The sequence below is a fragment of the Stegodyphus dumicola genome, chromosome 12, assembly GCF_044657685.1.
Source record: "Stegodyphus dumicola isolate Sdum_Otavi_A_Nest chromosome 12, ASM4465768v1".
Classification (NCBI taxonomy): Eukaryota; Metazoa; Arthropoda; class Arachnida; order Araneae; family Eresidae; genus Stegodyphus; species Stegodyphus dumicola.
This window is the reverse complement of record NC_140779.1, coordinates 102,958,377-102,971,913: the sequence shown is the minus strand read 5'-3', so window position 1 is coordinate 102,971,913 and position 13,537 is coordinate 102,958,377. Positions and strand designations below refer to the sequence as shown.

Genomic DNA, 13,537 nt, shown 5'->3' with positions numbered 1-13,537 from the left:
AACATAAGATTCTACAAAATAAGAACAAGAATAAAATAAAATGCACTTACCATGAATTAATGCTTTTTTGAACAGCAGAAATACCAATTTCATACCGCCAATTAATCATTATCGTATTTATAAGAGAGCCAGACACACTATCCAGAAAATTCATACTACGGTTCACAAATAAATAAAATCACAAATCCCTACTTCTATCATGCACTAAAAGTAATCTCCCAGACTCACTGCCCCTCAACAGTATGGCCACGATGATATTTCCTTTTGCGGAACTTCAATTTAACAATTTCCACCATTTTATCTTTCACCCCCCCCTATCTTCTCAGACACAGAGCATGGCGCAAACCAGCGAGCTCCAACGAAAGATTTTTCAACGTCAACAGGGTTGCCAAACAACAGGCAATCGCGCCAAAAACCAGCTCAGAACACATATCGCCACATTTGGTGAAATTAGGGCGTATATCAGAGTTGTATCATAATTGTTTACGGTGTTGAGAGTTATATAATCTTAAAGTCAAAGATAATTTTTTTCTACTATTTTAATCAGACTGTAGATACATTTGGATTTTGGAAGCAAGAGACATGAAAAATGAACAATGCCCTCGCCGGGACTTGAACCTTACCTCTCGAATATGCGCCGAGTGTGCTACCGTAACACCACGAAGGCATGCAGAAAGGAGATGAAAAATACCTTATACACTCCCCCTTTAAAAGAGCGAATGGGGGTTAGGAAACCCAATCGCCAAATCCTGGTAGTGAAGAATCATCATTGACCACCTTTTAGTTCGGTCGCCACTGTAGAATCCTTAGGATTTTTTTATGCTGGAGAAGTGGAAAATGAGCAAGCAGTGCCCTCACTGAACTCGAACCTGGACCTCTCGAATACGCGTTCAGTATGCTACCGTTACACCACGAAGGCATGCAAAAAGGAGGGAGAAAATACTTTATAAGATAATTTTAAAGTTTCAAAGTTATATGTTAAACAGTTAAGAATTACGATATTTTTATCGTTGCAAAACAATGAACAGAATACACTTTATGAAAAAAATTGAAGCAAATAAAATTATTTGTTTATTATGTTCAGACTCATAAGCTTTATCAGCTGCAAGCAATAATAGTACTGAGAATACGTTATAAGTTATAATTTGTCATGTTATAAATTGCAGTTGCTTTGCATCTTCTTTGCAATTTATTGTAAAGAAACTAATCTCTGCGGTGGAGAAAATTTTATCCGCAGCTATCTTTATTCATGCTTTCATATTAAAATTGTTCACGGACCCACGATCATTTTCGTGACTTTTCCCATGTGTAACGTGTATACGAGCCAGTTCCCTGTGAAAATCATCCACGAAGACACTTATCCGCTTAGATAGCCCCCGAATGCTTTGCCACATCAAATAAACAAAATCTAAATTATTCACATCAAGATATAAAACTTTATGACTAAACAGTTAACTAAACAGACTTTTAACACATTCGTAAAAACTTAAAGGAAATTTCTGTTATAAGTTATCTTACATTTTGTGCCCTTGAATTGGTGAAACAAGTAAAGTTTTTTTCCCTGCAAAATATCCTTTCCTTATAAAGTTTTTCCTGATATTTGCGGTACGTTATCTAAAGGAAATTTCCTCAAATTTATATCACTGATCTGCATACAATAGTTTACCTTACGTTTGAAGCTTACTGAAACCACATTTGTATATTTCATGGGCATAAGAATAGGATTAAACTAGTTTACGATATTGTCATTCTGCGCAATGAAAATTAAAATAAAAATACTAAAACAGTTATTTCCATTATCAACATTTACGATGTATCGTGCTTTCTCGAAAAAATATCGAAGTCATTAGACTTATCAATTTGAAAGAAAATAATCTCTTTGACGTATTAAATAATTTTTAATGCAGGAATATGCTTTCTAAGGTCGCTATACAAATGTACTTATTCTCATTGTTTGAAAAGCGAAAATGCAGCACAAGCTGCTTAATACGATCACATTTGTCAAGGGCTATTTTGATAACATTAAGAGATGAAAAAATGTATTCTTCATAACAGGAATGGAATTCAAGTAATTTAATATAAATTAAACAAGAAACTTAATAAACTTAATAATAAACAAATCTGAAAACTTTCAGATTTTACATTACACCCAAACAAGAACAACAACAATAATTGGCATTCCCTGCTCCGCGAAATTAATCGCACTACAGGTTCCCCCACTCCTTAGAACCAGACTCGGAGGTTCAACCTCCTTTCTGGCCCCTCAGAGAGGGAGGCGCACCGCTTAGGCAGTCACCCGGTACGGCACTGGTCGTTATTTGCTACCCACCAGTCGCTCGGGCTGCCCGTCGCAGCGGGTCATTACCCAGCGTACCCAAGGGAAAACCCCCGAGCTACTAGTTCCACGCCGCGCTAAGTCCTGCCAGACCCCGAGGCCGGCCAATAAGTGACCTTCCCGGAGGCTTCAGAACCACCAAGTTCATAAATTTGATACCCCTGTGGCCGAAACTGCCTAGGTACAGATCCTAGCCAGTAGCTTCGCAGAGTTCTCTACGTCGACATTACGCCGAAAGGGATTTTTTTTAAAGCTTTGTGGGTTACCTTTATTTATTCAATATCATGTTCTTCGCACTTAAACAATAAAATTCAGCTCAACAGTAATATCGCAAAATAATTTTTAAATGAGCATATCTTTAGAATTTCCGATACACAGTCTCGCGCGCTGGAGATAAAAAGGATTTTTTTCTGTACATTGTTGCCATTGCTCGCTTTGAAATCGTTGAGTTTGTTAAACAAAAATTCGTTAAAGTTTTACCAAATATGAAACGGATAATAAAACAAATTCCAAATTTGGGCTTCCAGGTGCCCATGTTCGAGTGGAGGATTACGTTATTCAAAATTTAGTGGCTCCAGGTACTGTTGCTTTTTCACAATGCGAGAAACATACATACATTTATGCAGATTCTTCATTATTTAATTTCTTTAAATATCATACAGGGTGACAATATTTGATGGCGAGAATTTGAAAAGTGAAACGGACATTCAGAGTGATTCGACGCAGGAACGCAAAGCGAAAAGTGAAACAACAAAGTGAAAAATTTGAAAAGTGAAATAACCCGCCTTGTAGTAAATCAACGCAAAATGCAAAAACGAAATTAATAGTCCTTCTGGGCAAGGCTGCTATCACACGGCGGTTTGTTTCGGAAGAACAACTGTTTGGAACAATTTTTCTGCTTTGTCACAACAGCCAATCACAATAGATCGCTTTGGGGTTAACACAGGAAAAACTGGTTCGCCATTACAAACAAGCTGATAGCATTCGAAGCTGATAGCTGATTGGTTGAAAAGAAACAACTTGCAATTTTTTTGGAAAGGAAGGAAAAGGTCGCACGTCTTTCTTTCAGTAGTAAACCAGTGAAAAATATTGTCCGAAACAGTTGTTTGAGTGAAACAAACGCCGTGTGATATGGGCCTTACACTTACTCCTACTATACTTTTTTTTTTTTTAGTCCAAAGGTCTATTAATTTTATTTTGGCATTTTGCGTTGAATCACTATAAACGAATTATCACTTTTCAAATTGTTGCCACCAAATGTTAGAGTCCTACATTATATTTAAAGAAATTAAATAATGAAGAATCTGTATGAATGTATGTAAGTTTCTCGCATGGTGATAAAACAATCGAATTTTAATAAAAAATTCGTTAAAGTTTTACAAAGTATCAAATAGAAAAAATAGAAAACAAATTCGAAATTCAGATTGCCAGGTGGCCATATTCGGGTGGAGAAGTATGACGACACAATCGAAAAATGTGTTGCCAACGCAGGGCAACGAAAGAGTGCGAAGTAATTCGAGAGGAGTGAAAGTAAATAGTTACGCTACGAGGTAACTCGTGGTTAGCAGCGACCGTGTTAATAATAAGTAGATATTAATTATATTATAATAATATTATATATAAAATTCGGTTTAAAAAAAAAACATTTCCACCGAGATTTGAACTCAGATCGCTGGATTTGTTTGTGAATGTCTTTGTTTCGTTCCATACAATCATTTGTTATCCTAAAGCCCAATGAAAACTTTGGATTTCTTTATGCACTCTTAACTTTATTTATTTATTTTTTTTTAATATTCTAAAAGTGTGTTCACATGTATACTGCTTTGATATTAATTATTCAGTTATTAATTTTAAAAGTTCACAAATATTTTTATGCACCCTAGCATTCAAGAGAGTCTAAATTTTAATAAGTAGATTAAATTCGTCCGGTAAAGTAAAAAGTAGGTTCCACCGAGACTTGAACTCGGATCGCTGGATTCAAAGTCCAGAGTGCTAACCATTACACCATGGAACCCACTTCCCATGCCGGGAATCGAACCCGGGCCGCCTGGGTGAAAGCCAGGAATCCTAACCACTAGACCACATGGGAACTCACTAACCTTTTTCATTAAATTCATCTTATCTGTGTCACTGCTGAATAAACATCAAGGTAGTGTGGGTTTTGATTGCGGAATAGGATAAAATTTCCAGCTGTCTTTGAGTACATAATTTTTGGTATTTTTATGTTTGTATATGCGAGATTAGTTACACATAAAAAAAAAAAGTAGAGAGGAAGATAGTCTGGAAGGTTTTAGATTTTAACGACTGCCCAAAAGATCACTTAAGGTTTTTTTATGCTTTCGTCTCGCAGTGTGATGTTACACTCCCTGCTACTAAAGTTTTTTTTTTTTCTTTTGTCTTTTTAGCTTTATTATTAAGCATTTTTTTTTTTTCTTCGCACTTGCGCCATATACTATTCAGTGAAATTATAAAAATTTTAAAAGGAACAGTTTACATTTAGAATTCACGATGCAACGTTAAGTTTTGTTAGCATCCATTTTTCTGTTTTTTTAGTCTTTTCCTAGTTCATGTTATTAGGTTTAGAAAACTTTCTTTTTTATCTTTTTATTATCAACGCTTTGTGTGTTTACTTTCTTTATTAAATATCACGTTCTTGGAGTCTCTCGCGCTGGAGATGAAAATGTTGCCACTGCTGGCTTTAAAATCGTTGAATTGTTAATCATGTACCGGAAATATGCATAATGGCTTCAGACATAAATGACCCATTTATTACTTTCGTATATAGTGCTAGAAAAACGTGATGTTCATTTTGCAAATTTTTGAGGGAAACTATTTTAATTTCGACGAATTTTTAAAAGATTTTACATATTTCAAGCATGATGTTTGTAGCTGTGGTCAAAAGTTTGACATCTATTTTTTAAACTACTTTCTAATAAGGTTGTGCCTAATTTCGCTGCTCCACTAGCATCAGAGTGGAAAAGTCGTTAGATACTGATAGTGTGATCCGGAGGTCGAATCCCGCTGAATGGGCTGACTGCATGGGCGATTTCGTGGTTCTCACCATCTATAATATTAGACAGTTTCCTTTAGAAAGCCCTCCACGAAGGCATCCCTTACCTTAGGCAGATAACCCTCGACTGCTAATTATGCACATGCACTTGTTTGTCGATGAAAATGCGGTATGCTAAAGTGATTTTCTTAATTCGATTTAGATTTTTTTTTAAATTTAATATTTAAACGATTTTTTACACATGTCTTCGTTTAATGAACAAACTAAGCATATCAAAATTTTACTATCTGTACCATCGCGTAGAGTGGGGAAATAGCACATTTTAAGTGACAGCTGCATGAAAATTGTAACTTAATTTCTGAATTTTTAGGGGAATTTTTTAATGTCGTTCGAGTTTTAAGATTATTTGATGTTTATGATTTTAAAATTTCAACGTCTAAAAATGTATCGAATATAAGGCACCTGTTCTTTTATTTATTAATTTTTTGACATATACAGAAAAATATACATAATTATGTGTAAATAACTGAAACTTTGAAGGTAGCTTTGAAAGTGATAAACGAATTATCACTTTTCAAATTGTCGCCACCAAATGTTAGAGTCCTGCATTATATTTAAAGAAATTAAATAATGAAGAATCTGTATGAATGTATGTAGGTTTCTCGCATTTTTATGAAACAATCGAATGTTAATCAAAAATTCGTTAAAGTTTTACTATTCTATTTTCTATTTTAAGTATCAAATAGAAAATAGAATAAAACAATGACATTTCCACTTTCATAAAATTTGTAAGTTTGGTGAAAAATTACTAAATTTAATAGAAACTAACTCCATCCTGAATTATAGATTCTCAATGGTAAATCTCATTCTTTTTTTTTAAGCTTTTTTATTTTTAATGTGTTCAAACAAAGCAATTATTATTGCAAAAATTTGTAACTGAGGCAATTTATCTTTTAACAAGAATAAAAAAGCGCAAGGAAATAATTATAAGCAAATTTTTAAAATAAGATTTATATAATAATGGGAATTAACTAGCTCCATTTACAAATTTTCTGGGGGGCATAACTCCCATTCAATAAAAAATTGGGAGGCCCACCAGGCAGATAGCCCTCGAGGCTTTGCCATAATCACACACAATAAAAAATTGGACTCAAAATCATTAAAAATCTTAAACTTTTATTAAATTATTGCTGTAATAATTAATGTCATAGCAATCCTAATTAATTTATAGAAAACATATTTGCGGGTCACGTATAATTGCTTCAGGGTTGCCAATTTAAGAGAACTGTTTTGAGCAGTTTCAAAGTTAGAAGCCTGAGGGTAATTACGGTTCAATTTATATACATATATATAACCCCCAAAGGTGTGTGTGTGTTTTCATTTACACATACATACATACACGTTTCGAAAGCTTTTTGATTAACAACCCTTTTGGACTAAAAATATTTAAAAACAGCATATCTTTAGAATTTGCGATAGACAGTCTCACGCGCTGGAGATAAAAACATGTTATTCTGTGCAGTGTGTTGCCACTGCTCTCTTAGAAATTGTTGAGTTTCTTAATGAAAAATTCATTAAAGTTTAAAAAATATGAAATAGGTAATAAAATAAATTCGAAAATCAAGATTCGGGCTTTCAGTCACCCATATTCGGAGGGAGAAGTACGTTATTCAAAATTTTATGGCTCTAGATATCATTTTTTCACAACTAATAGCCCTTCGGGGCTAACGTCTTTTTGGACTAATAAATTAGAAATTTTTATTGGGAAGAAATGTTTGTCATGTGCCATGTATTAAGAACCACGAACTCGCAGCGTAATGTTGGCGAAAAGTTAATCCGTTTGGCCACTTTCTAATTTCTACAACCCTATCCTCAGATGGCCTTGATATATACTCCTCTGAGTCAAAATAATGGCGCAACTCGTTTGACCTGTAAAAGAACTGCCAGAAAGGTAAAGCAAAACACCTCGCGCTTTCTGTATTTTTTATTTTTACGCGATGAGGGAAGGTTGAAGGACATCTTTGTTCATTCACAGCTAGTAATTATAGAGCGGATTGCAGCTTCGTTTTGAAGCGGTGTTGTTCCACTTGAAGTTGTGAAAGACTCTTAGATCTTTCATTTACTCGTATATTCCATATTCACAGGGAGAATAATGAGGATTTATAATCACAACACACGTAAACAAATACGTTTCAAAGTTGCAAAACTAAAACTGTCTTTGGTATACGGAAGTGGAGTAGTATTTTGGAAGGACAATTTCAACCTGTGTAAGCTGTGCGAGTTGTTTATTATTGATCGACATATTGAGAACATTGTTCCTTTTTTTTATTCCATTAAAAAAACTCCGGGTGTTCTGTTCCCGTAAATTAACCTTGGAAAGAGTGTTTTCACAACCACACTTATTTCCGTATTGATTTAATTCGTAACTCATATTTACCATTTGTGTTGCTATTTAATCTCTTGATCGGAATTAAAACAGTCCACGAAATTCATCGTGTTCAAGAAGACAGACTTGCACCTGTCATTGGCCAAGCTTTACCAGTGCAGGATTTACGTATAAGCTACACAAGCTATAGCTTAGGGCTCCCGCTTTCTTGCCCCACAAAAAACCCCCCCTCTAAATATCAAAAATGATATTTGGCTCTGACATATAACATCTGTACTTCTAAAGGGCCCCATATCTCAAATACCTTAGGGCCTTATCAACTCTAAATACGGCCCTGAGCTTGGCCATCTTATACTAGAGACAGTTTGATTCCTCCCCTCTTCCTGCACAGTTTTGATCACCCTAAGGCAGTAGTCTCTAACTAGCGGCTCTCGAAGCACTTTTACGCTATCCGAAAATAGATTTGAATTAAATACTTGTTGCAAAGATTTCAAGATGTCATTCAGACGGTATAGTGGTTAGGGAAGCCGACGCGATACCAAAAGAGCCCGGGTTCGAATCCCGGAGAAGGCGTGGTTGTAATAGTCCGGAGGCAAAGGTGGCCCACTTATTAGGTGTCTACATAATAAGGTGACCACCACCTTTGGCCTTAGTTGTGGCAAGCTGAAGTCGGCTAAGTGCTCGCCATTGGGAAAAAAAGAATTTCAAGTTTTTTTAGTCATTTTAAGTCCGAATTTCCATTATTTTCACCGTCGTTAAAAACGAGCGTGAATAACTTGTAGATAAAGCTAATTAATTTACAGTGTGATATAAATCTTATTAAAAGTTTGAAAATACGGATTTGATTAACTTTTATTCGTTCTTGTCAAAAAATAAATACGCTCAGTTACGAATTTTTGCACAAAGATTAATCGTTTTATTCGGACGTACATTTCTAATATATGTGAACAGTATTTTTGTTATAGTTGAATACTAATAAGAATGTAACCCGATTGACCAGTGAGCATCTACGTTCCGTGATTAGGTGCCTTATTTAAGATGATATCTAGTAAATTTTTTCCAAGACTACAAACTTTATAAGAATCGAATTTTTGAATCTAATACACAATCAAATGTTAACTTGTGGTAAGAAATAAAGAATTTTATAATTATTTACACACAAATATATGCATTTTTACCTACGTGGCGAAAGGAATTTAATAAATAAGAGAAAAAGACTAGATTCTCGTTATTACATTTTTTAAGTTTCGTCCCGCATTGAAAGTTTTCATAATTTATTTATTTTTAGTTTCATTTAAAGAAAGTTATTTAATGATCAATTAAATATATTAGAATTAATTGAAATAAATTTAAGTCTGAAATTTTATATTTAGCTGAATAATGCCTGAATTACAAAGTGTAATCAATATAAAAGTCTTGCAGGTACCAAGCGTCAGACTTCAGGAAGAAAATAAATATAAATCTGAATATTTTTCTCCTCTGTGCTATTATTATTGTTGTTTATGAATGTTTTGATAAATATTACTAAGTAAAAAAAAATTAAATGTAGTTAAAATATTCTTTGTTTTGTTATAAAAAAACTTTATTTTGTTAAAAAAATAAAAATCCGGCTCTTCAGCGGCTATTTTTAGATTGTGCATTGTTTTTCCTCTGCCCGGGTTCAAAGCGTTATTATTGGTTTTTAATCTCCAAATTACTAATTATTAGCTAAATATATCGATTTATGTAACATAAATCGATAATCATATCGATTACGTTTTGGGTAGTAATATAATTGAAAAATAGGAACTGATTGCATGCAGACGCTCCAGGCCTAAGAACTAAATAGTCTGTCAAGGGATATACGTTCGGTCTGCATATAATTTGAGTTTGAGATTACATGCATAAAAATCATCCAAAGGTGTTATACTTCCTGTCCCCTCAGAACAGTATCTTGAAAGGACTTTCGATTGGACATATTTTAAATGACCTTCATGCCGCAAAGACAAAGAAGTTCTGTTATAATTTCCTCGGCAAAGACATTATACATGTCATCTCTAAGTCCAAAAGTCGATGTCTTTTCTAAGATTCGAATCCAGGCACAGCTATATGGCAGCCGACTTTATTATCCACCATATCGAATACAGCAGCACCAGTGAGGTATTGAAAGAGGAAAGTGAATAGCAGTGCTATTTGTCACCCTTAAAAGGAAGACGTAAGGGAAGTTTTCTGGAAAGAATATTATTTTAATCCCTATTTGAGTCAGTTCGCTTCATTAAGCATTTGAAAAACTCATTAGTGTATTCGTCTCAAAGCATTATTATTGTTTTTTTATCTCCAAATTACTAATTATTAGCTAAATATATCGATTTATATATACATAAATATTATCAATTTATGTATATATAAATCGATAATCATACTGATGCAATTATGGGTGGTAAGATGATCGAAAAATAGAAACTGACTACATAGTCATTTACGAGTCACGACAGTGCGACAGACCGGTACGTTTCCCTTAACTGGCCGATGCCACCCTGCTTGTCCAACAAATACACAGGTTGAAGAACTATCGATAATATAAGAATCAATGTATACGGATCCAAAAAGGTACTTAACGTATTAACTAAACACCTTGGCTCAATAGGGCGATTTTTTATTACAGGTGAAAAAGTAAAAGTTACTTATCGGGAGAGAGTTGGTGGTTTTAGAAGCTTTTTATAAAAATAAAGCACTTACATTCTTCTCCTAATCTTTCTGCACCTTTTTTGGGCTGTTTTCTTCCGAAGTACACAGGATCTGTTTCTGCTTAAAAACACATAAATGAACTGCACAGACACGGCATCGTGAAAATCCTGGTAACATCGACTAAGCTCCACCTTTGGTGATTTGCATCAAAATTGTGTCTTCCTGCTGAAATTTTGCGAAGTTTCTTCTATTGTTGGCAAATTCTACAATCGCATATTTTAAAATTAAGTTTTAAGGGAAAAAATATAAAGGTTTGTTCATAAAAGCCGTTGGAATATAACAAAAAGAATGCATACCAAAATGACTGTGTTACTTGATGGAAAAAAATTATTTCAGAGTTGTTTTCATTGTCCATCAATAGAAGGCACTAGTAGGCATTGACTTCCGTCCTGCTATTGTTATCTCCCAAGCACAGGCTTTCCTTTCGTTATTTGAACTTCTGAAATAGCAGTTAAAGAAGAAGGTTCTATGTTTAAATCTTCGAAACTACCCCTGCAAATTTCGGGATATTAAGCTGATTATTGTGGCCTTAACACTACCAATAATTTCCCCTGAAAAAACAAAGAAATTTAATGAATCCTTATAAACTATATTAAAAAATTGTATAACATCAGTGAAAAGTCGAAATCCAACAAATTACTCATTTAAAACGTTACATAATTTATACCAGTGAAACTTATTGAACAAAATATTTAAATTTTGTTAAAAATCTGGATTAACTATTTATAAACCATTATATTGAGCCCATTTTTGAAAACGATCATTATTTTCATAAACATCTGTTTCATGGTTATTTCAATTATGAGCTAGTTCAAAGAGAGTTTGTTGAAATATTTTAGATATGAATTCAAAAATTTCAAAAACTCTTATAGTAATATAAAATTCTTTGACTAAAATAAACTCTGAACAATAAACAGACAGAAAAAAAGAAGCAAAAAATGTTTACGTACAAAATTTTCTCTTTTAATGGTGCGCATTGCTTGCTTTAATATTTTGTTGCCACTAAAGATTTTCATATTTATTCGTAATCGCAGCCGTTTATAAACTTGAAGCAAAATCTTTTACCGTACTTCCCCCCCCCTTTTTTTTAACAAATTTTATCCTCCGAGACGCGATTAAAGTAAGAATATTACAAGTGAGAAGTTAGGGATAAACTATTGGTAACTATCACAACATTATTTATTTATAATGTATCTACATTTCAATAAGAATATACAGCAATATTAACTTAACAATATCTGATGGATACAGAGGTGGTATCTACCGATAACTGAGCCCAACATGTCACGCTGCGGAAGATATATCTGGCTCATTACCTTGTAAAGCCCCAGGGGCACCTCACATGAATGAGTCTTGACCGCAATTCCTAAAATGAAAATAGGAGGAATAAAAAAGGAGAAGGTCGGAAAAAAAAGACTTGGTTTTTCAAAAGATCGAACTTGTCAAGAGTAGATAAGGTTACAGTGAGCTGGAATGTAAACAATAGAAGTAAGGGAAAATCACACGTTTAGAAAGTTTCTTAAGCATGAGAACACCTATCACGTCCGGGTAGCTTAAACACAAAATATGTTTCAAATGATAAATGAAAGGGAAAATAAAATGGAAGAAATGCTAATGTAAAAATGCAAATACAAATTGAAAACCCTGAATAAAATTAAAAGTAATCAAGGGAATACAGTTTACCAATTAACTACCCCACAGAGATGAAAATCATGTATAATAGAAGAAGGTGAAATTTATGCGCATATTTTTAAAAATTTCAGAAAGTAGCGCTAAAAATGTTTGGAAAGGGGAAATACGGTTTGCAAACAAAATATACAGAAACAAATATCTACAATATTTGCAAAGATAAGTTATTTAATTAAAATTATTTCTGAAGTTCAGTTAATAAAAAATGCTATTTATTATGCTGTACGAAATTTCTCTTTAAATTAACAACTTTACTTCTTAGCCAAATCAGAAGTATGATTTAATGACAGAAATAAAATTCTGTAACGTCCTTCAGATTATAATCATATGCATATTTCGTTTCTTTTCCTTACGTATTTAATTCTTTAGCTTCTTAAACTTTATGCACAAAGTAAAGAGTTGTATTTACAAAATGGCAATAGTGGATGCTACATTTATTTGCAAAGGGAAATGATACATTTATATGATATTCTCTGAGTTTGCTTTTAAACTATGTTTGGTAAATGGAATTCGATAGGGTTAATATTACTGTTTAATTTACACATTTTTATGCAAGCATAAGGGAATATTTCTCATTATTCAAAAGAATTTCTCATTATTAAATAGAATTCGATTTTTATTTTATTAGTTTACTTATATAAATTTGTAAAAGCAAAAGTTTATTCTGGAATTCTTTAGTTTTATTTTTGTAAAAGTAAATTTTATGAGACATGAAATGAAGAAATAAAACAACATATTATTTAAAGAAGAAATTTTTAGTCTTTTCGGAACATAATACTCGAGGTTTACGAAATTACAGATAAAAAATTCGTAACGTAAATTGTACGTGTTATCATCATTCATTTTATCGCAACAAGGTAAATCAATACACCTCAACCCTTTCCTTCCTTATGTAGATGAGTATTAAGAAATATTCCCTCCGTAAAAATGCATTATGAGAATTAAGAAATATTCCATGGCTCACGTGCTCGAACAAATCATGAGACTCAGCGACAGCTGAGAGTTTTGTGGAAACGTTATTTCTTACCCAACCCGGCAACACCTGAAGATATTGACTTCAGTAGTTGATGATAATGACCTCTTTCGTAATGATTTAAAGACCTATCTACATGAAATAGGGTTCGAGAGAAAAAAATTGCGTTAGATGTTCGAACGGAGAAAGTGTCTCCAGAACTTACTGCCTTGTCAGAATTTTGCAATACCTTGTTAAATTCCATTTTGCGCAAGTCAGTACCGTGATGTATCACATGGAATTCTGTGGAAAGCAGTGGTGTCAAATCCATGGTGCGCAGCTCGCATGTGGTCTGACAGCCCGTCGGTGTTGCCAAAACCAAGGTTCAAAGCTGGAGGTTTGTAAATTTTGTTCAAGTAGATGCTTTATCCAAGAGCT

General features: G+C 33.5%; 2 non-coding genes across 2 annotated transcripts; both read right to left on the bottom strand.

Annotated features, from left to right (window-relative positions):
• Window positions 1-4,277: 4,277 nt before the first annotated feature.
• TRNAQ-UUG (transfer RNA glutamine (anticodon UUG)) lies at window positions 4,278-4,349 on the bottom strand. Its single transcript has one exon. It is a non-coding gene; the product is annotated as a tRNA-Gln (tRNA).
• Window positions 4,350-4,352: 3 nt separating this feature from the next.
• TRNAE-UUC (transfer RNA glutamic acid (anticodon UUC)) lies at window positions 4,353-4,424 on the bottom strand. The gene has a single exon. It is a non-coding gene; the product is annotated as a tRNA-Glu (tRNA).
• Between the last annotated feature and the right edge of the window lie 9,113 nt (window positions 4,425-13,537).